The sequence below is a fragment of the Symphalangus syndactylus genome, chromosome 8 (genome assembly GCF_028878055.3).
Source record: "Symphalangus syndactylus isolate Jambi chromosome 8, NHGRI_mSymSyn1-v2.1_pri, whole genome shotgun sequence".
Lineage (NCBI taxonomy): Eukaryota > Metazoa > Chordata > Mammalia > Primates > Hylobatidae > Symphalangus > Symphalangus syndactylus.
Window position 1 is genome coordinate 24,133,294 of NC_072430.2, and position 25,814 is coordinate 24,159,107.

Genomic DNA, 25,814 nt, shown 5'->3' on the forward strand with positions numbered 1-25,814 from the left:
TTAACAGCTCCCATTGGTGTTATACATTTGCTACAGTTGTTGAGTCAATATTGTTACATAATTATTTCTTAAAGCCCATAGATTACCGATTTCTTGCTCTTCTTTTAATCATGGTAAAATATACATAACATAAATTTTTGCCATTTTAACCATTTTCAATTGTACCATTCAGTGACGTTAACTCACTGAATGGAGTGAGGGAAAAAACCAATCCTCTGTCATTCTACCTCTTAAAAAATAAAAGAAATTGCGATATTCTCTTGAGTGGGGGTATTGCAATATTCCCTTGAGTAGGGGATATCACAATTTCTTTTGTTTTTTAAGAGGTAGAAAAGACATAACTCAGTTATGTCTTTATTAGCAGCATGAGAGAACGGACTAATACAATTTCTTTTTAGCGTTCAATAATATTTCATCGTCTGGATACATCACAGTTTGTTTATTCAAAAATGAGAAATTTTTCTTGATAAAGAATTATGTTAAATTTTAGAAAATGAGAAAATCTAAGAAAGAAGGGAAAAAACATTCGCACTGTTGTGCAACCATCACCAGGATCCATCTCGCAGATTGAAACTCTGTATCCATTAAACAAAAGTTCCCGCAGGCTTCACTCTAGGTGTACATTCTGCAGGTTTGGACACATGCATAATAACTTGTAGCCACCATTACGGTATCATACAGAGTAGTTTCACTGCCTTAAAAATCCTCCTAATCATTCCTCCTTCCTCCTGCCCAAACCTCTGGCAACCTGATCTTTTTTTTTTTTGAGACATAGTCTCGCTCTGTCACCCAGGCTCGAGTGTAGTGAGGGGATCTCGGCTGACTGCAACTTCCCGCTCCTGGGTTCAAGCAATTCTCTTGTCTCAACCTCCCAAGTAGCTGGGATTACAGGTGCCCGCCACTTGCGCCTGGATAATTTTTGTATTTTTAGTAGAGACGGGGTTTGGCCATGTTGGCCAGGCTGGTCACAAACTCCTGACCTCAGGTGATCCACCCGCCCTGGCCTCCCAAGCAACCTGATCTTTTCACTGTCTCTATAGCTTCGCCCTTTCCAGAATGTCATATAGTTGGAATCATACAATATGCAGCCTGCTCAGGCTGGCTTCTTTCACTTAGCAATATGAACTTCAGGCTCCTTCATGTTGTTTCATGGCTTGATGGGTACATTTCTGATAAGGTTTGGCTGTGTCTCCGCACAAATCTCACCTTGAATTGTAATAATCCCCACCTGCCAAGGGCGGGGCCAGGTGGAGATAATTGAATCATGGGGCTGGGTATTTCCCATGCTGTTCTCGGGGTAGTGAGTAAGTCTCACGAGATCCGAAGGCTTTATAAACGGGACTTCCCCTGCACAAGCTCTTTTTCCCACCACCATGTGAGACATCGTTTTGCTCTTCCTTCATCTTCTGCCGTGATTGTGAGGCCTTCCCAGCCATGTGGAACTGTGAGTTCATTAAACCTCTTTCCTTTGTAAATTACCCAGTCTCAGTTCCGTCTGGGACTAATACAATTTCTTTTTAGCGTTCAATAATATTTCATCGTCTGGATACATCAGTTTGTTTGTTCAAAAATGAGAAATTTTTCATGATAAAGAATTAAGTTAAATTTTAGAAAATGAGAAAATCTAAGAAAGAAGGGAAAAAACATTCGCGCTGTTATGCAACCATCATCAGGATCCATCTCGCAGATTGAAACTCTGTATCCATTAAACAAAAGTTCCCACAGGCTTCACTCTAGGTGTACATTCTGCAGGTTTGGACACATGCATAATAACTTGTAGCCACCATTACGGTATCATACAGAGTAGTTTCACTGCCTTAAAAATCTTCCTAGTCATTCCTCCTTCCTCCTGCCCAAACCTCTGGCAACCTGATCTTTTTTTTTTTTTTTTTTTTTTTTTGAGACAGAGTCTTGCTCTGTCACCCAGGCTGGAGTGTAGTGAGGGGATCTCGGCTGACTGCAACTTCCGCCTCCTGGGTTCAAGCAATTCTCTTGTCTCAGCCTCCCGAGTAGCTGGGATTACAGGTGCCCGCCACTTACGCCTGGCTAATTTTTTGTATTTTTAGTAAAGACGGGGTTTGGCCATGTTGGCCAGGCTGGTCTAAAACTCCTGACCTCAGGTGATCCACTCGCCTCGGCCTCCCAAGCAACCTGATCTTTTCACTGTCTCTATAGCTTCGCCCTTTCCAGAATGTCATATAGTTGGAATCATACAATATGCAGCCTGCTCAGGCTGGCTTCTTTCACTTAGCAATATGCACTTAAGGCTCCTTCATGTTGTTTCATGGCTTGATGGGTACATTTCTGATAAGGTTTGGCTGTGTCTCCGCACAAATCTCACCTTGAATTGTAATAGAGCCCACCTGCCAAGGGTGGGGCCAGGTGGAGATAATTGAATCATGGGGCTGGGTTTTTCCCATGCTGTTCTCGGGGTAGTGAGTAAGTCTCATGAGATCCGAAGGCTTTATAAACGGGACTTCCTCTGCACAAGCTCTTTCTCCCACCACCATGCAAGACATCGTTTTGCTCTTCCTTCATCTTCTGCCGTGATTGTGAGGCCTCCTCAGCCATGTGGAACTGTGAGTTCGTTAAAACTCTTTCCTGTATAAATTACCCAGTCTCAGTTATGTCTCCGACTAATACAATTTCTTTTTAGCGTTCAATAATATTTCATTATCTGGAAACAGCACAGTTTGTTTATTCAAAAATGAGAAAGTTTTCATGATAAAGAATTATGTTAATCTTTAGAAAATGAGGAAACCTAAGAAAGAAGGGAAAAAACCAATCCTCTGTCATTCTACCTCTTAAAGACCATACTGTTAATACTCTGCTATATTTCCTTCTAGTGTGTGTATGTGCATGCACACATGTATATGCATGAATGTGTGGACATCATTTTGGCTTGACTTGTAGCTACAGTCACATGGACAGAAAATTTTTGATTCTTCTTTTTTCATTAATTATCACTTGAAGTCCCTTCATACTGTAAATTCTTCATAAGCATTTTTTCTTGTGCTTTTTTTTTTTTTTTTTTTTTTGAGACATGCTCTTGTTGCCCAGGCTGGAGTACAATGGCACGATCTCGGCTCACCGCAACCTGGGTTCAAGCAATTCTCCTGCCTCAGCCTCCCAAGTAGCTGGGATTACAGGCATGTGCTACCATGCCCAACTAATTTTTTTGTATTTTTAGTAGAAATGGGGTTTCTCCATGTTGGTCAGGCTGGTCTCGAACTCCCGACCTCAGGTGATCCGCCCACCTCGGCCTCCCAAAGTGCTGGGATTGCAGGCGTGAGCCCCTGTGCCCGGCCTTGTGCGTTGTTTTAAATGTCTGCAGTGATTTCCCTTGAGTGGGGATATCACAATTTCTTTTATTTATTTATTTATTTTTTGAGACGGTGTCTTGCTCCATCGCCCAGGCTGGAGTGCGGTGGCGTGATCTCGGCTCACTGCAAGCTCTACCTCCCGGGTTCACGCCATTCTCCTGCCTCAGCCTCCCGAGTACCTGGGACTACAGGCACCCGCCATCACGCCTGGCTAATTTTTTGTATTTTCAGTAGAGACAGGGTTTCACCATGTTAGCCTGGATGGTCTCGATCTCCTGACCTCCTGATCCGCCCCCCTCGGCCTCCCAAAGTGCTGGGATTACAGGCGTGAGCCACTGCGCCTGGCGGATATCACAATTTCCTAACCATGCGTTTGTTTCTGGACTTTGGGGCTGTTTTCAATTTTGTGCTAATATAAGTAAGTTTATCCTGAGCTCTTGGTCCTTAACTAGTTGTATAGATCCCCTCCCTCCACCCTTCCACTTGCTAGGAAGTAGAGTAGCTGAGACAGAGCATGAATGTTTTTAAGACATCCCCAAGATTTCTTTCTTTTATAATACTTTTTTTTATTGTGGTGGAAAATACATAACACAAAAGTTACCATTGTAAACCATTTTTAAAGGTGCAGTTCAGTAGTATTAAGTATATTTACATTGTCATGAAACAGATCTCCAGAACTTTTTCTTTTTTTTTTTCTTTTCTTTTTTTTTTGAGATGGAATCTCACTCTGTCGCCCAGGCTGGAGTGCAGTGGCGCAATCTCGGCTCACTGCAACCTCTGCCTCCCAGGTTCATGCCTTTGTCCTGCCTCAGCCTCCCGAGTAGCTGGGACTACAGGCGCCCGCCACCATGCCCGGCTAATTTTTTGTGTTTTTAGTAGAAACGGGGTTTCCCTGTATTAGCCAGGATGGTCTCGATCTCCTGACCTCGAGATCTGCCCACCTCAGCCTCCCAAAGTGCTGGGATTATAGGCGTGAGCCCCCACGCCTTGCCTCCAGAACTTTTTCATCTCGCAAAACTGAAATTCCATATCCATTAAAACAGCAAGTCCTTGGCTGGGCGCAGTGGCTCATGCCTGTAATCACAGCACTTTGGGAGGCTGAGGTGGGTGGATCATGAGGTCAAGAGATTGAGACGGGTAGATCACGAGGTCAAGAGATTGAGACCATCCTGGCCAACATGGTGAAACCTCGTCTCTACTAAAAATACAAAAATTATCTGGGCATGGTGGTGCGCGCCTGTAGTCCCAGCTACTCGGGAGGCTGAGGCGGGAGAATGGCATAAATCTGGAAGGCGGAGGTTGCAGTGAGCCAAGATCTTGCCACTGCACTCCAGCCTGGCAAGAGAGCAAGACTCCATCTCAAAACAAGCAAGCAAACAAACAAACAAACAAAAACAAAGGAACCAAACCAGCAACTCCTCTTTTCCCCCACTCGCCCAGCCCCTGGAAATCACCATTCTACTTTCTGTTTCTATGCATTTGACTATTCTAGGTACCTCATATAAGTGGAATCAGATTGCCTTCCACTTAGTGTTTGTTATTTTGTGACCGGCTTATTTCATTTAGCATAGTATCCTCAAAGTTCATCCATGTTGAAGTATGTGACAGGATTTCTTTGCTTTTAAAGGCTGAATAATATTTCTGCTGTGGTCTGAATATTTTGGTACATCCCACCGCTGCCAAACAAAAATTCATATGTTGACACCTGATCATGAATGTGATGGTGTCAGGAAATGGAGCCCTGGGGAGGTGATTAGGACATGGGGGCAGAGCCCTCATGAATGAGATAGTGTCCTTTATTAAAGAACCCCAGAGGGACTCCTCACACCTTCCAACATGTGAGGATACAGCAGGAAGATGCCATCTATGAACCAGGAAGTGGACCATCATCAGACAGCTCTTTTGCCTGCCACCATGCTGGCACCTTGATCTTAGACTTCCCAGCCCCCAGAACTGTGATAAATAAACTTCTGTTGTTTAAAAGGCACCTAGTCTAAGGTATTTTGTTCTAGCAACCTGAATGGCCTAAGACAATTCCATTGTATGTATATATCACATTTTGTCTACCCACTCATCCATCAGTGGACATGTGTGTTTCTTCTTCTTTTTTTTTTTTTAGACAGAGTCTCATGCTGTTGCCAGGCTGGAGTGCAGCGGCACAATCTCAGCTCACTGCAGCCTCTGCCTCCCGGGTTCAAGTGATTCTTCTGCCTCAGCCTCCTGAGTAGCTGGGATTATAGGCATGCCACCACATGCGGCTAATTTTTATATTTTTAGTAGAGATGGAGTTTCACCAGATTGGCCACACTGGTCTTGAACTCCTGGCCTCAAGTGATCCACCCACCTTGGCCTCCCAAAGTGCTGGGGTTACAGGCGTGAGCCACCGTGCCTGGCCATCTACCTCTTGACTAGTGTAAATGATGCTGCTATGCACATGGGTGTACAAAATCTGCTAGAGTCCTTGCTTTCAATTTTTTATAATATATATCCAGAATTCAGTTTGCTGATGTGTTAGTCCATTTGTGCTGCTGTAACAAAATACTGAAGACTAGGTAATTTATAAATAATAGGCATTTATTTTCTCAAGTCCAAAGTCAAGGTGCTGGCAGGTTTGGTGTCCAGTGAGGGCTGCTCTCTGCTTCCAAGATGGTGCCTTCTTGCTGGATTCTCACATGTGGAAGACAGCAAAAAGGCACAAATGCTGCATTCTCACATGGCAGAAGAGATGGAAGGGCCCAGCAGTTCTCTGGAGCCTCTTTTATAAGGCCATTAGCCCCATTCATGAGTGCCCTGCCCCCATGACTTTATAACTCCCCAGAAGGCCTCATCTCTTAATACCACCACAGTGGGGACTAAGTTTCAACATGAATTTTGGAGAGACACAAACATTCACACCATAGCAGCTGGATCACATGGTAGTTCTATTTTTAATTCTTTTTAAAAGAAACTTCACACTGTTTTCCATGGCACTGCACCATTTTGCAATCCTACCAACAGTGCACAAGTGTTCCAATGTCTCCACATTTTCCCTAACGCTTGTTATTTTCAGAGTTTTTTCTTTTGTGACGGGGGTGGATTTCCTTTTCAGAGCTGGAAGGGATCATCTGGTCAGTGATTCCCAACCTTTATGACTTTTTGACTTTGGACCCATGTTTCAAGAGATTTTTGCCTGTCAAACAAATTTTACCAAGAAGATTCATTCTTCTCTTTCTTTTTTTATTTCTTGAGACAGACATTTGCTCTGTTGCCTAGGCTGGAGTGCAGCGGCGCAATCTCAGCTCACTGCAACTTCTGCCTCCTGGGTTCAAGCGATTCTCAGCCTCAGCCTCCTTGTAGTTGGAATTACAGGTGTCTGCCACCATACCTGGCTAATTTTTGTATTTTTAGTAGAGATGGGGTTTCACCATGTTGGTCAGGCTGGTCTCAAACTCCTGACCTCATGATCCGCCCACCTCAGCCTCCCAAAGTGCTGGGATTACCGGCGTGAGCCACTGCACCTGGCCTCCCACTCAGGTTTCTGATGTTGGCCTCCTGAGTTGAAAACCTGCTGGCAGAAGGGATGGGGCTGTGGGTGTGGCCTCCATGCACAGAGAGCAGTTGGGCTACACCCCCCCCCCCCGCCCCGGGACTCGTGCCCCTGTCCTGCCCGCATCCAGCCTGCTGTGCCCAGGGGAGACCCAGCCCTCCATCTGCTGCCCCAAATAGGCAAGCTGCTCGCCCTCTTCCTGCCAACTGAGCATCCTAATTACACAATAAATACTAATTGCCCATGACTAGGCTCTTCCACAGTTGCAGACATTAACCAAAGTCACACCTAACAAGGCTCACCATTAATTATCTGTGATCTCTGCTCCAGAATTTAATTGCGCTTTGGCAGAAATACCAATCCATGTAGGATGACTGAGGAAATAGAGCTTGCAAAGATGCCCTCTTCTCATCAGGTGGCCTGGCAAAGCTGCTCCAAGCCCCCGGGATTTTCCCAGTGCATACAAGGAGATACCAGGGAAGGAAACAGATGCCAGTGCCTGCTGTATGCTGAGAAAAACGAGGCATTGTCAAATATATCATTTCATCAAATCCTTGCAACCACTGCAGGAGAAGGGTCCCCACTTTACCGGTGAGGAAAACTCAGAGACCCAGTGACTTGCTAAGCAATTTGCAGAGTCGGGCCTGAGTTGCAGGCCCGTCCATTTCCACTGCTTGTTGCTGGAGGGACAGTCTTCATGATGTTTTTTCTGTAATCTTGAGCTTATGTAGTGCTTTTCTTTCTCCACAGCACTAAAAAGAATTATTACATCTTGGTCACATGTGTGTTTATTAAGAAAACAAAACAGTGAAGTATCTGAAGCCTAGAAAGCTTGTGATGTACACACAGCCACACACCCAGGTTCACACTCTCAGTGTCATTGTCAGGAAGGCAATGGAGTAGGTGGGTAAGAGACTGGCCCTGATGTTAGGCTACCTGGTTCAAGTCCTGTCTTTATCATTGACCTGGCTTTATCAAGGCAACCTCAGTCAGGTTAGTGGCTCTCCTCACCAATGGCACTTAACTGTTTGGGTAGTTAGAAAGATCAAATGATATATTTATAGGGCATGGCACCTGGGACTTTTCATAATTTCCCCAAGATTTCTTCCTCTGGAGCCATACCACACTAGCTTGTGGCCTTTATTTCAAAGTCACTTTGATAAATGTGGGGGTAAATGGCCCCAGCGATTCATGATTCCCCTCCCTGACTTTTTGTAAGATGGTTTTTTGGCTTCTTCCATGAAGAGGTAGAACCTGTTTCCCGACCTCTTGAAGCTGGGCTGGCCTTACACTTTGACCAACAGAATGAGACAGAAGTGACAATATGCCAGTTCCAAGCCTGGTCTTGCAGTTTTCCTCACTCTCTTGGAGCCCTGCCACCCATGTGAACAAGCTCAAGCTAGCCTGCTGGATGGTGGGAGACACATAGCCTGTTACCCCATCAACTCCAGCCAGTGGCCAGCCAACTCAGATGTATGGGTAAGGCCACTTAGATCAGTCAGTATCCAGCAGACCTGCCAGCTAACTGTAGACCATGAATAAGCCCAGCTAAGATCAGCTGAGCCTGGTCCAGATGAACAGATTGTCCTACTGACTCATGAGCAATACCATTGTTTTACATCACTGAGTTTGGAGGGATTTTGTTACACAGCAGTAGCTAACTGATATTGCCATTTATGTAACTTATTCTCAGGCAAGAATGGTGATGGGGCACAGTATGGTTCACATTTCACATTCCCTACTGCTCAGGCTCGGGCAAAAGTAGATAGCCCAGAGCAACCTGAAGGTAGATCATGGGAATCATCCTTCTTATTCTCCCAGAATCTGGTATAACTCACTTCAAACAACCATTTCTTTTTTTGGTCTGAAAAATGTCTTTGTTTCATCCTTATTCTTAAAAGATACTTTTGCTGAAAATAGAATTCTAGGCCAACAGTTTATGCTTTCTCAGACATGGAAGGTAATCATGCCCTGTCCTCTGACTTCCATTATTGCTCATGAGAAGTCAGCTGTTAGTCTCACTGAAAGCAGTCTCTCTTTCCTCCTCGGCTGCTTTAAAGATCTTCTCTTCCAGGTGCGGTGGCTCACACCTGTAATCTCAGAGCTTTGGGAGACCAGGAGTTTAATAGCAGCCTGGGCAGCAAAGCAAGACTCCATATCCACAAAAATAACATTTAAAAAATTAGCCAACATGGTGGCACAGGCCTGTGGTTCCAGCTGCTTGGGAGGCTGGGGTGGGAGGATTGCTTGAGCCCAGGAGTATAAGGCTGCAGTGAGCTATGATTGTACCACCACACTCCAGCCTGGGTGACAGAGAAAGACCCTCTCACAAAAAAAAAAAAAAAAAGGAAGGAAGGAGAGAGACAGAGAGGAAGAAGGAAAGAAAAGAAAAAGAAAGGAAAGGAAGGAAGAAAGGAAAGAAGAAAGGAAGGAGGGAAAGGAAGGAAGGAAGAAAGAAAAAGAGAAAAAGAAAAAAGAAAGAAAAAGAAAGAGGGAAAGAAAGAAAGGGGAAAAAACTCGTTCTCTGTTTTTGTGCAATTTCATTATGATTTGTCTATACGTGGATTTCTTTTTATTTATTGGACTTCTTAAATCTAAAGTTTGATTTCTGTGTTAGTTAAAATAAGTAATACTAGCTGCTGTAACAAACAACTTCCAAATCTCAATGACATAGTAGAATAAGAGCTCATTGGGTGATCATTAGGTGGCCAACTATGCAACTGTCTTCTGAACAGGCGGCCTAGGGACCTAGGTGCCTTCCATCTAATGCAGGGGTTTTCAACCTGGAGTCTGCTGCTGGATCTGTGGGAAGCCCATAAATAGAATTTAGGGAGTCAATTAACTTAAATGGGGGAAAAAAATTACATTGTTACTTTCTTTACTCTCTAAAATTTAGCATTTGGCCAGGTGCAGTGGCTCACACCTGTAATCCCAGCATTTTGGGGGGCCAGTGCAGGTGGATCACCTGAGGTCAGGAGTTCAAGACCAGCCTGGCCAACATGGTGAAACCCGTCTCTACAAGAAATAAAAAAATTAGCCGGGTGTGGTGGAGGCGCCTGTAATCCCAGCTATTTGGGTGGCTGAGGCAGGAGACTTGCTGGGGGGCAGAGGTTGCAGTGAGCCGAGATCGTACCACTTCACTCCAGCCTGGGCAACAGAGTGAGACTCCATCTTAAAAAATTAAATTAAATTAAATTAAATTTAGCATTTTATATAATTATGAATGTAGACAACAAACCACAATTTTATGCCTGTGAATTTGTTACCAGTGGAAATTGCAAATATCTTAAATTATTGTTTACATTTATTTACAACTTTGAAACTATGGTAGTATTAAACCTACCAGGGAATTGCATGTAATCAAAGTCTTTCTGTCCATGGACGCCTGGTTCAAAGTAGCTAGCCCATTACTGGGCAACTCAATACTCAATAATCATTCATTCAAAAATGGTGGCATTGTGTCTTTCACATTGGTGAGCTAGTCCTCTGCTGTGTCCAGTATCTTCTATCAGTGATTGCTGATTGGTCAGCACATGGAAAGGAAGAGAGTCAAGACCACTGTTTAATGTTATAAAAGCAAATTAAGAGCAGCCCTCACCCTGATATGTCTTTGAAAAATACTATTTAACTTTAACTTTACTACATTTTAAATGAATGGTCTTGTTTTTTAATGTGTTAATAGAGACGTGTATATGGTTTTTTTTTTTTTTTTGGTCCTTTTTTTCTCTTGGATGTCTGCTTCTTTTTCCACTGAGTATCTCATTGCAGTTATTATACTTTTTATCTCCAGAGGTTCCATTTGATTCTTTCCCTTTTTTCTGACCATTTCTTTAATAGATTTTAAACTTTCCTAAACATCGTTTCAAGCTCATATCCTGCTATAAACTAAATGTTTGTGTCCTCCCCAAATTCATATGTCGAAGTCCTAATCCCTGAAGTAATGGCATTTGGAGGTGGAGACTTTGGGAGGTAATTAGGTTTAGATGAAATCATGAGGATGGACCCCCATGATGCTATTAGTGCCCTTATAAGAAGAGGAAGAGACAACAGAGCTCTTGCTCAGTCTTTGCCATGTGAGGACACCACAAGAAGGCAGTTAGCTATCTACAAGTCAGGAAGAAGACCCCCACCAGACACCGAATCTGCCAGCATCTTGATCTTGGACTTCCCAGCCCCCAAAAATGTAAGAAATAAATGGTTAAGCCACCCAATGTATGATATTTTGTTACAGCAGCCTGAGCTAAGACATATCCCTAACACCAAGAATAATGCCTGGCAAATAACAGGTGCTCAATAAACAGGCGCTGGATGAAAGAACACCTGTTACATGGTATCACGTGTGCATGAAGGCGGGGGGCCAATGGAGGGGAAAGTGCAGGCCCTCCTGTTGAGGACTCCACAGGGCTGAGGCAGGTGCAGCCACACTCACTGCTTACCATCTGTGGTTTCCTCATGTATAAACAAGGGATAATAATTATGTTTCCTTCCAGACAGTAGTGGGGAAATTGATTATGAATCACAGCAAACATTTATAACATTGCCTGGCAGAATTTACTAAGTGTATACTCATTAGTATACTATATATTACTATAATACCAGTAACTATTTCATTTTTGTTACAGTAATTGTTGTTATACACCAGGCCCTGCACTACACACACATCATCTTACTGAAACCCTTATAACCACCCAAAGCAATGGACATCATTAGCCACATTTAACATGAGGAAATGGAGGCTGTGAGAGGCTAAGTAACTTGCATTTGTTCAAAAAACAGTAGCTATAGTGATTATTATGTTCCTAAGTACTGTAAGAGTGAGAGCAAGTTCTGTGAGGGGTGAGGAGAAAAGGGTGGCTTTCCATAGGAGACCACATGTGATGCTGTCCCTCACACAGAGTTGCTTCATTATCCTCCCCTCTAAGCCTCCATTACCCTGTGGCCTGGGCAGCTTTGTCCTGCACAGATGGGGTCAGCACTGTTGAGTGACATGTCCAGGCCCCCAGCACAGTCAGAGCCCAGGTCTGTATGACAAGATGAGGCTCCCTCCCTGCCCAGGTGCCTTGGCATACTCAGCAGTGGAGACACCAGTGGCCTTTCAGAAACCAAACACGGCCTGGAGTGAGCCAAGGCAGTGTGTGGAGTGGGGTGGGGGTGAGAGAGATGAAGGCATGGGCAACCTTGGCAAAGCAAGCAGCAGGAGGGCTGGGGACAGTTCTGGGTAGGAGGGGCCCTGGCCAGGTGCTCTTGGGGAAGGAGACTGATATGGTTTGGCTGTGCCCCTATGCAAATCTCATCTTGAATTGTTACTCCCACAGTTTCCACGCATTGTGGGAGGCACCTGGCGGGAGGTAATTGAATCATGGGGGAAAGTCTTTCCTGTGCTGTTCTCACGATAGTGAATAAGCCTCATGAGATCTGATGGTTTTATAAAGAGGAGTTCCCTGGCACAAGTTCTTCCTCTTTGGCTGCTGCCATCCATGCAAGACATGACTTGCTCCTCCTTGCTTTCCACCACGATTGTGAGGCCTTCTCAGCTATGTGGAACTGTATGTCTATTAAACCTATTTTTCTTCCCAGTCTTGGGTATATCTTTATCAGCAGCATGAAAAAGGACTAATACAGAGACTCTGCCCTGGAGGTGCAGGCTGTGTAGAGGAATTCGTGGGGAGGGATCTGAACCTTGCACCCAGCTCCCAGGCTGCAGAGCTCAGCGACCCTCTGGGCTGGAACAGGCGTCTCCCATTTCCTTCAGGGTCTGTTGGGCCCCAGCTGAGTTTCCATGACCTCCAGCAACTCCAGTCTTGGTGTTTTTTGTTTTGTTTTAAGCAACTACAAAATGCTTCCCATATGTTGTTTCCAGTTTCCCCAGGAATGAATCTCAATTGGGCTTGGAAGCCACGGAAAAGGCGATCTTTACCTAATATGGCTGCAATTTCAAACTTCCTGTGGAGCATGAGACCAAACTGCATCAGAGCAGGATTCTGCACACTTAAAGATCATCCTTTGTCAGGCCACAGAACCTCTGTCATATACAGGGACAAAGGGTGAACGTTCACAGAAATGTTCATGTCCCAGAATTCCGAAAGGTGCTTCCCTAAGCTTCCACTTCTCACCAGTGCAGAGGTTGAAGCTCTTGGGTATTGAGAGGGTTCGTCCCCTGGTACCCAGCTGGTGGTGCTCGCGGGGGTGGGGGACAGTGTTGCTGCCTCTGAAAACTGAGTTCATTGAGCTCCATCCATGACTATGCCCTAGATGTGTGTCCCTGCCGGCCTTTGTCACCATTCATGTGATGGAAGGACCAGAAGCCAGGCACCCTGCAAGGTGCTGGGGACACAACGATGATCACAATGCAGTGCCTGCCCTCAAAGAGCACCCAAGTGGTGAGGGCTACAGCCAAGGAGATGCCTCCAATGTGGGTGATGGGAGTGGGGTGGAGGGTTATCTGCCTGGGTTAGTGGAGCGCACCGTGGTTTCTTGTTGCAGTCTTTACTTTTCCTTTCCAGCAGGCATCGCAACCCATCGCATTGGAAATTGCACATTTATCTGTTATTTAATTTGCCTCCTCCCCTTAGCTATGAGCTCCCTGGAGGGAGCGACAGATTCTGTTTTGTGCGTGACTGTAGTCCTTGTGTCTGGCACATGCTTGGCACATGGCTAGTACATGGTTGGCTTCCAGGACACTTTTGGATAATGAATGAATGAATAAAGTTGGGGGGGTGGTGAGCATGGAACGAGTGTGTAGCCAGCAAGGGTTTGGGGGTGGCGATGTGGTGATTGAGCTAGGATAAGACTAAGCCAGTGAGGAGGATGCTTTTCAGGTGCATGTGACGTGGATGGGTGGTTATGGCATGAGAAGCTGGGGTGCTTGGGTGAGGCTGTCATGAGAACCCTGTGGTGTTGCTTTCTCTTCATAGAATGCTCTCATTTGCATTTCAACCCATCCATTTGAAGTCTTTCTCCCTTTCAAAACCCAGGTTGAATGCTGTTCCTCCCGACAGCCATGTTAACCCTCAGAATGAAGTACTTAGGCTGAGTTGGGGGGATGGGGTCCCACTACCTGTGGCTTATGCAACTATGGAATGGGAACTGGAGGCTTAAGTCTTGCCTTGGTCCTGTTCTCCCCTGTAGCTGTTTTGCCATGGGTAGGGGGAATACATGTTCCCCTGGGAGCCCTTGGGTCCTGAGAGAAGAGGGTGCAGCAGGTGCTGACTGGTGGTGGGGCTTTGGACCTTCGAGCCTCATTTGCTGGTGATGACTTCAGCAATGTGTCTGCCACAGGACGATCCATGCCTAGGAGTGACCATTTTGTCTCAATTTAGTCCTCCCACTCCTGGATCACGCTGTGCATATTATCCATACATTAGGAGAACATCAATAGTATTTGCTTAGTTCCTCTTTTGCTGAGTCTTCCCATTATAAAATAACCTGATTATATAAAACATGCTCAAATTATCAACAGGAGACATGATATTCAGCCTGACCCGTTAATCAAAGACATGAATATTCCCTAAGGAGAACCAAGCTGTCTATGGATATGGATTTGCAGAGCTGCCTCTTCACCTCTCCTTGTTGTTGTTGTTGTTTTTTTCCTATTTTTTAATTACAATGCTACTGCTGGTAAAAGAGCACTAAGAATCTGATTCACTTCTGGTAGGTGGGCAAATTACCACAGTCTTTCTGGAGGGCAACTAGGTGATTTGCAAAGAGAGTCTCAAAAGTATCTCCACCCTTTAACCCAGTTATTCTAGAATGTATCCTAAGACACTCATTCTCGATTCAAAACAAAATTTTATGCACACAGCCTTTTATCACAGTATTATTTTGAATAGTGAAAGATTCTTACTCTTCAGAATACTCATTATCACTAAAATAGTGAAGTTGTAGTCCAACCACTTCATGGAAATATTATGAAGCAATTTAAACTGGTGGTTAGCAGCCTTAAAAATTGTGTGGAAGATTCTAAAGTGAGGTCCTTGGATTCTAAATACCATTCTTGGCTGGGTGCAGTGGCTCATGCCTGTAATCCCAGCACTTTGGGAGGCTGAAGTGGGTGGATCATTTGAGGTCAGGATTTCAAGACCAGCCTGGGCAACATGGTGAAACCCCGTCTCTACTAAAAATACAAAAATGAGCTGGGCGTGGTGGTACATGCCTGTAGTTCCAGCTACTTGGGAGGCTGAGGCACAAGAATCATTTGAACCCAGGAGGTGGAGGTTGCAGTGAGCTGAGATCACACCATGCACTCCAGCCTAGGTGATAGAAGGAGATTCTGTCTCAAAAATTAATAAGTAAAATGGTGGTTAGCAACCTATAAAATTGTATGGGAGATCCTAAAGTGAGGCCCTTGGATTCTAAATATCATTCTCTGCTAAAAGGAATCACAGGGCTTTCTGCAGAAATGGCTGATTCCAGGTCCAGATAAGGGAAGAACTAGATTTGATTGGAACATCTTGGCATGCAAAGAAGCAAAGTAAAGAAAGCAAAGAAGTGCTTGAAAACTAATGGGGAGAGATCAGGCCACAGGTTGAAGAGGCTCCCACTGGCCAAATCTGGGACAATTTAAATATCAATAATGGCTGGTGCAGTGGCTCACATCTGTAACCCCAATACTTTGGGAGGCAGAGGTAGGAGGATTACTTGAGCCCAGGAGTTCAAGACCAGCCTAGGAAACATAGTGAGACCCCATCTCTACAAAAAAAAAAAAAATAGCTGGGTGTGGGGGTGCACGCCTGTGATCCCAGCTCAGTTGGAGGGGGGGATTGCATGGGCCCGAGCTCAGTTGTTGAGGGGAGGATTGCATGGGCGGGGGGTTGAGGCTGCAGTGAGTCATTATCACGCCACTGCACTCCAGCCTGGGCAACAGAGCAAGACCCTGTCTCAGAATAAATATCTACATAAGAATAATGAGGATAATGATTTTAACATATTTAATTTAACAGAAAATCTGTAAGTACATAGTGATAGTATTTTTATTTTTATTTTTATTTTTATTTTTGAGACGGAGTTTCACTCTTGTTGCTCAGGCTGGAGCGCAATGGCGCGATCTCGGCTCACTGCAACCTCCGTCTCCCGGGTTCAAGCGATTCTCCTGCTTCAGCCTCCTGAGTAGCTGGGATTACAGGCATGCACCACCACGCCGGTTAATTTTGTAGTTTTAGTAGAGATGGGGTTTCTCCATGTTGATCAGGCTGGTTGCAAACTCCTGACCTCAGGTGATCCACCCGCCTCGGCCACCCAAAGTGCTGGGATTACAGGCATGAGCCACCGCACCTGGCCATGATAGAATTTTTAAAAAGGGGGAGTAGAGAGAGAAAATAGCCAACTAACAATAGAAGGAATGATGATAGAACTAGAAAATCACCATTTTGCATCTAAAATAATTCAGACAGGGATCACCAGTGCATTCTAAGATTGCCGAAAGTTTGTTAGGGAATAGGAAATTTGCAAGGTCTCAAGGTGTCACACATTTATTGACAAAAGAGGGGAAAATACATCTTTATAACAGAGATAACTAGAAGAAACCATTTTAACCAAGTGATCAAAGTTAGCATCACTGACATTGCATGCCTCTTGAAGTGACATAGTGATTCAACATCACCTATGTAGTATTCTTTCCAAAGTGTTGAACTTGAATCTAATCACAAAGAAATAAACAAATTCTTAGGTTATAACTGGCTCATGCTCTTCAAAATATCAACATATAAAGGACAAAAAAGGGAAGAAAGAGAGCTGTTCTAGATAAAGGAGACAGAAGAGAATGATAATCCAGTGCAATCTTGGGTTGGATCTTGGATCAGAAAAAAAATTAAACATAGCTCAGAAAAACATTTTTTGGATTGTTAGAAAAATTTAAATATGGACCATATATAATATCATTGCACAATGTTAGATTTGTTGGATGTGTTAATGATTTTGTTGTTATATAGGAGGCTACTTTTATTCTTAGGTCCAAGCTGGAATATCCTGGGATGAAGTGTCATGAGGTCTATAATTCACCTTAAGTTATTCAGAAAAAAAAAAGAATAGCTGGGGTAAAATGTTAACAATGAAGTCTAAGTGAGGGGCATATGGATGTTCATTGTGTTATTTTTTCAACTTGTCTGTAATTTTTTTTTCTTTTGAGACAGAGTTTTGCTGTCACCCAAGCTGGAGTACAGTGGCACAATCTCAGCTCATTGCAATGTCTGCCTCTCAGGCTCAAAGAATACTCCTACCTCAGCCTCATGAGTAGCTGGTACTACAGATGCGTGCCACCACGTTCAGTTAATTTTTTAACTTTTTTTTTCTGTAGAGACAGGGTTTCATCATGTTGCCCAGGTTGGTCTTGAACTCCTAGGCTCAAGCAATCCACCTGCCTTGGTCTCCCAGCATGCTGGGATTGCAGGCCTGAGCCATTCCACCTGGCCTTCATGTTTATTTTCATAAACATGTTAGAAAGTTTATGGGAGGTATTTACTGTAATACTGTTATATTGTTACATCAACAATGGATACATGGATATGTATCCAAATGAATATGCAATTCCATATTCCATTGTATGCAATATGAAGATACATATCCATGATCTGGATGGCTGCTGTTTTAATTCAGCTTCTGTTCCACCTTCTCCACCCGGCAGCATCCTTATTTTCTTTCTTCTTTTTTTTTTGAGATGGAGTTTTGCTCTTGTTGCCCAGGCTGGAGTGCAGTGGCATGTTTGCAGCTCACTGCAACCTCCGCCTCCTGGGTTCAAGTGATTCTCCTGCCTCAGCCTCCTGAGTAACTCAGATTACAGGCATGCCCCACCACGCCTGGCTAATTTTTTTTTTTTTTTTTTTTGTACTTTTAGTAGAGATGGGGTTTCTCCGTGTTGGTCAGGCTGGTCTCCAACTCCCAACCTCAGATATCTGCCTGCCTCCGCCTCCCAAAGTGCTGGGATAACAGGTGTGAGCCACTGCTCCCGGCCCCCTTATTTTCTTTTAGGGCTCAGCTCTCCCCCTTTTGGCTCATGAGGTCTAGATAGGGCATATGAACCACATCCACCTGTCCCCAGGGACTGGTAGGCACATGTCTTAAGTTAGTCCAACCAGACCCAACAGATACCAAGCCCAGGGCTTTTTGCTGGAAATACTGGGAAAAGGCAGCATACTTTTCCCCTGAGGCCACCGAGCTGACTGGATGTGAACTAAATGATGTGGTCATCTTTGGGAAGTAGCTGCCTGTGAATTAAGCTGACACAACAAAGAGCTGAAAGGAGAAAGTTTGCAGTGTTTGAGCCACTGAATGTAAACATACGTGAAGTTAGGTTAAACTGGGTTTCCCTGCCAGTGTCAGTTGTGTATTTCCTACTTAAAACCTGAGGAGTCCTGACCACTGCAGAATGGAAATGTATAGAAAACATAGTTTCCTCCCACCGCATAACGAATCACCTCAAGTTCAGCAGCTTTGCTTAAAACAACACACACTTATTATCTCACAATTGCTGTGGGTGAAGAATCTGGGCGTAGTTTAACTAGGTCCCTGTTTTTGGTTTCACAAGGCCACAACTAAGATGTCAGCCAGGCCTGTGGTCTCATCTGGAGGCTCAACTGGGAAAGAATCTGCTTCCAAGTTCATTCAGGTTGCTGGCAGAATTCCTTTCCTTGCACTTGTATTACTGAGGGCCCGGCTTTCTGCTGGCTGTCAGCTGGAGGCTGCCTAAGGCCCTAGATGCTGCCCATAGTCTTTTGCCACACGGGCTCCCCAGCAGGGCTGCTCACTTCATCAAGCCAACAGGAAGGGTCCAGCCAGCGAAGATGTAATCCTCTACAACATAATATAACCATGAGCCTGACAGCCTATCACCTTTGCCATAGAATGTAACCCAGTCTTAGGAGTGACATCCCCTCACATTTGCCATATTCTATTGGTTAGAAGCAAGTCACAGGTCCCATGTGCACTCATAAGGAGGGAATTACATGAAGGCATGACCAGGAGGCAGGAGACTACTGGAGTTCAAGTAAGGGTCTGTTCACCACTGATGGGATGGGAAGAATCCACTTAGCAACTGCTACACCTGCCCTTACCCACTGCTAAGCACTTACTTACTACTTGTGAGTACTAAGTAACGTACCCTGGTATTTATCCCCGTTCTTCCTAATTTAACAGTAGTTATCACTGGAAAATGGGAAGAAGGTGCAGTGCTGAAGAGCACTAGAACTTTCTGCTCTGCGTATGGTATTGTTTGGGATCTTTACAGTGAGCATGTATTCATGTGTTATGTAATTTAAAAATGCAATTGAAAATGAAAATCGTATATTCAGTATGGCTTCAACTAAAAGCTGCTCTCCCTCCACTTCCAGACCTTCCTACATACATACACATTCACAATTGGAAAAGAAAAAAAAAAAGACTGGAAGGAAACAGGCCAAATGGGACAATTTATTAGTCTGGAGTGTTGGGTCTATGGGTGAATATTTTCTTTTTTGTGTTTCCCACAGTTAAGGAATATAATTCAAATAATCAGAAGAAAAAACTCCAAGTGATTTGAAATACTTTTTGGGTCCAATTTTATGGCCAAAAATAAAGAAAACCCTCTTGTTTACCTTCTGCAGAAAGGCAATTTCCTGCTTAGGTGGCTGATGAAGTGTCTGTTCCAAGATCTCAAAGAAATAAATCAGATGTCAGCAGGGAACCCACACCTGCTTCCTCTCACGCTGATAAAGAACAATTAACTCTCATTAGAACGTATCTGGCTTTGTCCCAGAACTAAGCATTATTTGAAAAAATTGGCAGGTTTTCTCCCTGCCTAAAAGCTACTGGAAGGTCCTAGTCAAGATGAGAAATAGAAGATTCTGTGCCAGACAGATTTGATACACTGACATGTTTAGTAACCAAATAGGCCAAACCCGTGGCTGTGTGAAAACAAACAAAACATATGCTTGATCTCATTTCTACTGCTAATTGGAGGACCTTGATGGGTCTTTGGATCTGTCTGCTTGTCTGTAAAATTATAGAACTGAATATGAGGAGCTTCTATCAGAGCTGACTGAAGACCACACTTGTAGTCAAACAAACAAAACAAAACTATGAAAATTAGGAATTAGGTTTATTAGACTTGCTGCAGCAAGGGAGACCGTGTACTCAAGAACATCTCAGTAACGGAAGATGATAGGGGCCTTTTTTTTTTTTTTTTTCCCCCAAGAGATAGGGTCTCCCTCTGTTGCTCAGGTTGGAGTGCAGTGGTGTGACCATAGGTCACTGTAATCTCAAACTCCTGGGCTCAAGCAATCCTCCCACCTCAGCCTCCCAAGTAGCTAAGACTACAGGTGTGCACCATCACACTAGGCTCATTTTTAAATTTTTTGTAGAGACATGGTCTCACTGTATTGCCTAGGCTGGTCTGGGACTCCTGGACTCAAGTGATCCTCCCATCTCTGCCTCCCAAAGAGCTGGGATTATAGGCGTGAGCTGCTGAGCCCAGCTGACAGGGGCTTCTTAAAGGGTTTTTGCTTGTGTTGGAACATTGTGAGGGAGGATAAGTAATGGGGGCCAGTTCTGAGATGGATGTTGTTGAGAAGCAGGAGCAATTTGGTGACTGAGTAGCTCAATCATTGTTATCTAGGAGGGTTAAAATGGGGGCTTGAGTTGTTATTGGCAAAGGAGCAGCAGTTGTTCAGAAAGGGGCAATGCTTACTAGAAGAAGGGAGTGTTTAGTAATTTTTGTGTTCCCAAGACTGGCCTTGTCAATGTCTTGTTCTGAGTATTGTTTATATTCTGCTGGACACATGGTTGATTGTCTAGCAGGGCCATTTTTCACTATCTCAGCTTCATTCGACTTTATAAACATGCCATCCAATAAAACTCAAATTGGAATGTACTTTACAGCTTAGAAAATGTTCTTTTTCCCTATGGGGGACTTCTTTGTGATGGTGGCATTTTCTCCATTTTTAACAACAAGGAAATTGAGGGTCAGAGATGGTAAGTGGCTTCTAAGGACCACAGCTACTTAAGCCATCAAGTCAGAAAATAGTAGCATTCAGCTCTAATTTAGTCCTGGTTTTGAAAATTGTTCATTTGACAAATCTGTACTGAGTACTTACTAAGCTCCTTGCACTATTCTGGGCTCTGAAGAGACAACTGTGATAGAGTTCAAATGTCAAGCTTGGAGTCCCGCTGGCAGGGTGGAAAGGGAAGAGGCAGCCCCGTGAAGCACAAGGACTGTGATGAGGGTGCTGCAGGAGCTGCTCACCAGGGAGGGATGCCACGCCCATATTCTACGGCTGCTGTAACAAATTACCACAAACTTAGTGGCTTAAAACAACACGAATGTATTATCTTGCAGTTCTAGAGAGCATAAGTCTGGAGTGGGTCTCACTGGGCTAAAATCAAGGCGTCAGCAGGGCTGCATTTCTTGTGAAGGCTTTAGGGGAGAATCGTTTCCTCATCTTTTTCAGCTTCTAGAGGCCTCCTGCAGTCGTGGCTCAGAGCCCCTTCCTTCTTCCACCTTCATGCCAAGAACGGCATTACTGCAACCTCTGCTTCCCTTGTCACATCGTCTCTGCTTCTTCTGCTTCCTTTTCCATCTTTTAAAGGATCCCCGTGGGTTAATTCAGGATAATCTCCATATTTTGTGATCCTTAACCGTATCGGCAACACCCCCTTTGCCTTATAAGATGACATATTTACAGGTTTCAGTGACAGGGGCAAAGAAGGGCACTTGCATCTTTGTGGGGAAGCATCATTCTGCCTACGAACACCAAGGCTACTATTTTTTTCTTTTTGCAGGGAAAGATGGAGTTCTGATTTCACAAAGTGGCATCTATGCTGACATTAGGAGGGGACAAAAGCCAAGAAGGGAAGGTCTGGAGGAAGGGAGAAAGCTTGGTTAGTGCACTGGTGGACACACTGGTCAGCTATTGTTAGCTATTCCTAATTTCAGGAATCCACAAAAGCAAAGATTTACTTTTCATTCCAGCCACATGTCCACTGTGGACATGCTTCATTCCAGGGCCTAGGCTGAAGGACAGCCCCTATCTGGGACATGCTAAACTCATGGAGGAGGAACAAGTTAGGTATCAAAGCCACAGATGACTCTTACAGCTTCTGCTGAGGAAGGGAACTGTTCCACTAATATTTCACCACTAATATTTGGCTGGTGAGTCAAAGCAAGTCAGGTCATGTGGCCAAGGCTGATATCAGTGGGACAGGAAGTAAAATCCTCCCACAGTAAGAGGCAGTGAATAATCAGAATAGTAATAGACTAGCATAGTGTGCGTCAAAGCAAGTCAGGTCATGTGGCCATGGCTGATATCAGTGGGACAGGAAGTAAAATCCTCCCACAGTAAGAGGCAGTGAATCATCAGAACAGTAATAGACTAGCATAGTGGTCAAGAGACAAGGGTAGAATGAGATGTGGGGAGTGGCTTGAAAATCATGGGGTAGTGAGGGCCAGGTCATGCATGACTTTAAAAACCAGTTTCCTCTTCACAATAGCCAAAATATAGAATCAACCTAAGTGCCTATTTATGGATGAATGGATAAAGAAAATGTGGCATATACACACAATGGAATATTCCTCAGCCATAAAAAGAATGAAATCCTGTCATCTGTAGCAACATGGATGGAACTGGAGGTCACTATGTTCAGTAAAATAAGCCAGGCACAGAAAGACAAATATTGCATGTACTGACTCATATGTGGGAGGTAAAAAATTGGATCTCATGAAGATAGAGAGTGGACTGGCAGTTACCAGAGACCAGGAAAGGTAGGGGGAGGAGGGAATGAAGAGAGGCGAATTAATGGATACAAATACACAGTTGATGGAATAAGACCCACTGTTTGATAAATCCATAGGGTGACTATAGTTCACAATAATCTATTTTACGTTTTTAAATGGCTAGAATATTTAGAATATTTCTAGCATAAAGACAAATATGGTGATGAATGTCCCAATGACACTAATTTAATCTTTACAAATTATATGAATGTCTTAAATTATCACATGTACCCCAAAAATATGTATGTTATTTATTGATTTAAAATTTTAATAAAAATAGAATGTAGGCTCCATGAGGGCAGGAAATAGGTCTCTGCCTTATCATTCTAGCCCAGTGTTTCTCAATACTTTTTTTCATTATTACTACACCAATACAGTCTTTTTTATTTTTTTTGAGACAGGGTTTTGCTCTGCTGTCCAGGCTGGAGTGCAGTGGCATGACCACAGCTCACTACAGCCTCAACTTCCCAGGCTCAGGTAAACCTCCCACCTCAGCCTACTGAGTAGCTGGGACTATAGATGCATGCCACCACAACCGGCTTTCATTCTTTTTTTTTTTTTTTTTTTTTTTTTGTAGAGATGGGGTTTCACCATGCTTCCCAGGCTGGTTGTGAACTCCTGAACTCAAGCAATCTGCTTATCCTGGCTTCCCAAAATACTGGGATTATAGGCATTAGCCACCGTGCCCAGCCCACACATACAATCCTAATACCACAGATATACTGTTACATACCACATGCATATCTGGGCTCTTTATAGATAAAAACAGTAAGATATCTTTACCCTCCTAGGGAATTTAACCCCCTTGGGAGTGACATCATCTATGTTGAGAATATGTGTTCTAGTCCTAATTAAGTAAGTTTTAATATGACTTGTGCCATGTTTATGAATTAAAGCAAATTGCTAGTAGTTAAGTTTATTTGAAGGTGGTGTCTTTGGAAGTGATTAGGTCCTGAGGATGTATTATGAATGGGATAAGTGCCCATAAAAGAGGCCCCAGACAGGAGAATGGTGTGAACCTGGGAGGCGGAGCTTGCAGTGAGCCGAGATCGTGCCACTGCATCCAGCCTGGGCGACAGAGCGAGACTGTCTCAAAACAAAAACAAAAACAACAAAAAAGGCCCCAGAGAGATCCCTCGCCCCTTCTGCCATGTAAGATTACAGTAAGACTGTCTAAGAGGAAGAGGACCCTCACTAGACACCAACCCCGCTGATGCCTTCATCTTGGACTTCCCAGTCTCCAAAACTGTGAGAAGTAAACCTGTGTTGTTGATAAGCCAGTCTATGGTCTTTTGTTATAGCAGTCAAAACAGACTAACACAACTATGAACATCTATGGCCAGCAGTATCTTCAGGCCATCTTTTGCTTTTAAATTCTTACGGCTTTTCCCATTTTGGGGGAAGCCCTGCCAAGCGGCCCGATCTAAATCCACACTATTGTCAACGTACCTAGCCAGTTACAATTTCTCTTCTTTGCTATGGTTTTAGAAACCAGATGAGCTGTATAAATAGGATAGATGCTGAGTGAAGGTCTAGGAAGCTCTAAAGACTTGTGCATTAGCTTAGTGCTTTGCTCGATTCAATGAAGTTCAATGAACATCAAGTGCAGGCCAATTATGTGCCAGAAACTGTTCTAGGTACTGGGGATACAATAGTGGCTAAAAAAGTAATGTCATTCCCCTCAGGGGATCAGAAAGGTCTGAAGCCATTTCAGCTTATGAGTTCTGGCAGCACAAGAGCGGTGATGCCAGGCAGTGAGTCACGCTAAGGTTGGTCAAAGGATGGAAGATGTTTGCCTTCAGACACGAAGGGCTCTACTCTTGATTTCATTTTTTGGTTTGTCCCTGACTTGAATAAAGATGAGTTGACTGTGAACGTGGAGACCAAAAGTTTTTGGGGAATCTACAAATTCACTGATTTGGTGTTCTTAGTACATAGCAAAGTACCTCTTCAGGTATAGCCTGTTCTCCACAAAATGAATTCTTACTATTCAGCATTTGCATGTGGAACAACTGCAGTCTGTAGATGCCCAAATGTAGATTTTTAAAGGTTTTCTCTGTTAAAGAAGGTAGTGGTTCAGGGGCAGAGGGGGTTACCAAGCAGAAACAAAAAGCGATTTTTAATACAAAGTCCTAACGCTGGCCTACTGGTCCCTACAGGGTTGGCTCCACCCTCCTCCTCTCCTCCACTTGTCCCCTTCCAGCCACTCTGGCCTCCCTGCCAGTCTAGTTCTTGAACACACTAAGCACGTGCCCACTCAGAGGCTTCGTGCTTCTTGCTGAACCTACTGCGTAGAAATCCCACCCTGTGTTTCACATGGCCACTTCATTCAGGCCCTGCCACTTCTGCAGAGAGAACTTTGCTGGTCACCCTCCAACCTACTCTACACCTTCGCCCCATTCTATTTTTTTTCATACACTTAACGCTGAGTGACGTGACGTGTACGTTTGTAGTCTTGTCTTTCCCACTTCAGTGAAAGCTCCGCAGGGGTAGGGACTTTGTTGTTGACCACTCTATCCCCAGTTCCAGTACACAGGGTCCTCATAATTCCAATTACTTTGCAGTCTTAATAGTGGTTTAAAACAAAATTATTTCACTACCCACTTTTTTCCTTGAGACATCTTCTATAAATAAGCCTTCCATATGTAGCATGTTTGTTGCTCAAGTGTGCTTATGAAAGAGTTTCACTTATTTTGAGGTGTTTGTGTCTTTATTGTTCTGGAAAGCAGATCGCCGATTAGAAGTATGAAGTTTGGGGCCAGGCGCGGTGGCTCATGCCTGTAATCCCAGGACTTCAGGAAGCAGAGGACAGCACATTTACCTGAGGTCAGGAGTTTGAGACAAGCCTGGACAACATGGCAAAACCCCATCTCTACTAAAAATATACAAAAATTAGCCGGGCATGGTGGCAGACACCTGTAATCCCAGCTACTTAGGAGGCTGAGGCAGGGAGAATTGCTTGAACCTGGGAGGCAGTGGTTGTGGTGAGCTGAGATCGTGCCCCTGCACTCCAGACTGGGCAACAGAACAAGACTCCGTCCCCCGCCCACCAAAAAAAGAAGTATGTAAGTTCAGAATCATTTAATTCATGTTCTTCTCATTCAGGAAAGAATAGGAATACAGTATCAGTCTCAATGTGTACAGAACAGCCACTAAGACACCCTTCTCATGTATTTCTTTTTTCTGGCCAATTAGAGCCTGAAGTCCCTTAGGTCTTTAGTCCTTAACT

General features: G+C 44.1%; 1 long non-coding RNA gene across 2 annotated transcripts in view; it reads left to right on the top strand.

Annotated features, from left to right (window-relative positions):
• The first annotated feature begins 1,580 nt into the window (after positions 1-1,580).
• The window catches only part of LOC134737288 (uncharacterized), a 37,347-nt gene continuing 13,113 nt past the window's right edge, over positions 1,581-25,814 (top strand). Inside the window, exons 1-2 of one of the 2 annotated variants that reach the window (XR_010122019.1) lie at positions 1,581-2,579; positions 25,315-25,650. This is a non-coding gene — a long non-coding RNA (uncharacterized lncRNA). The remainder of the gene's footprint in view (positions 2,580-25,314; positions 25,651-25,814) is intronic. The other variant, XR_010122020.1, reaches the window with a different exon arrangement.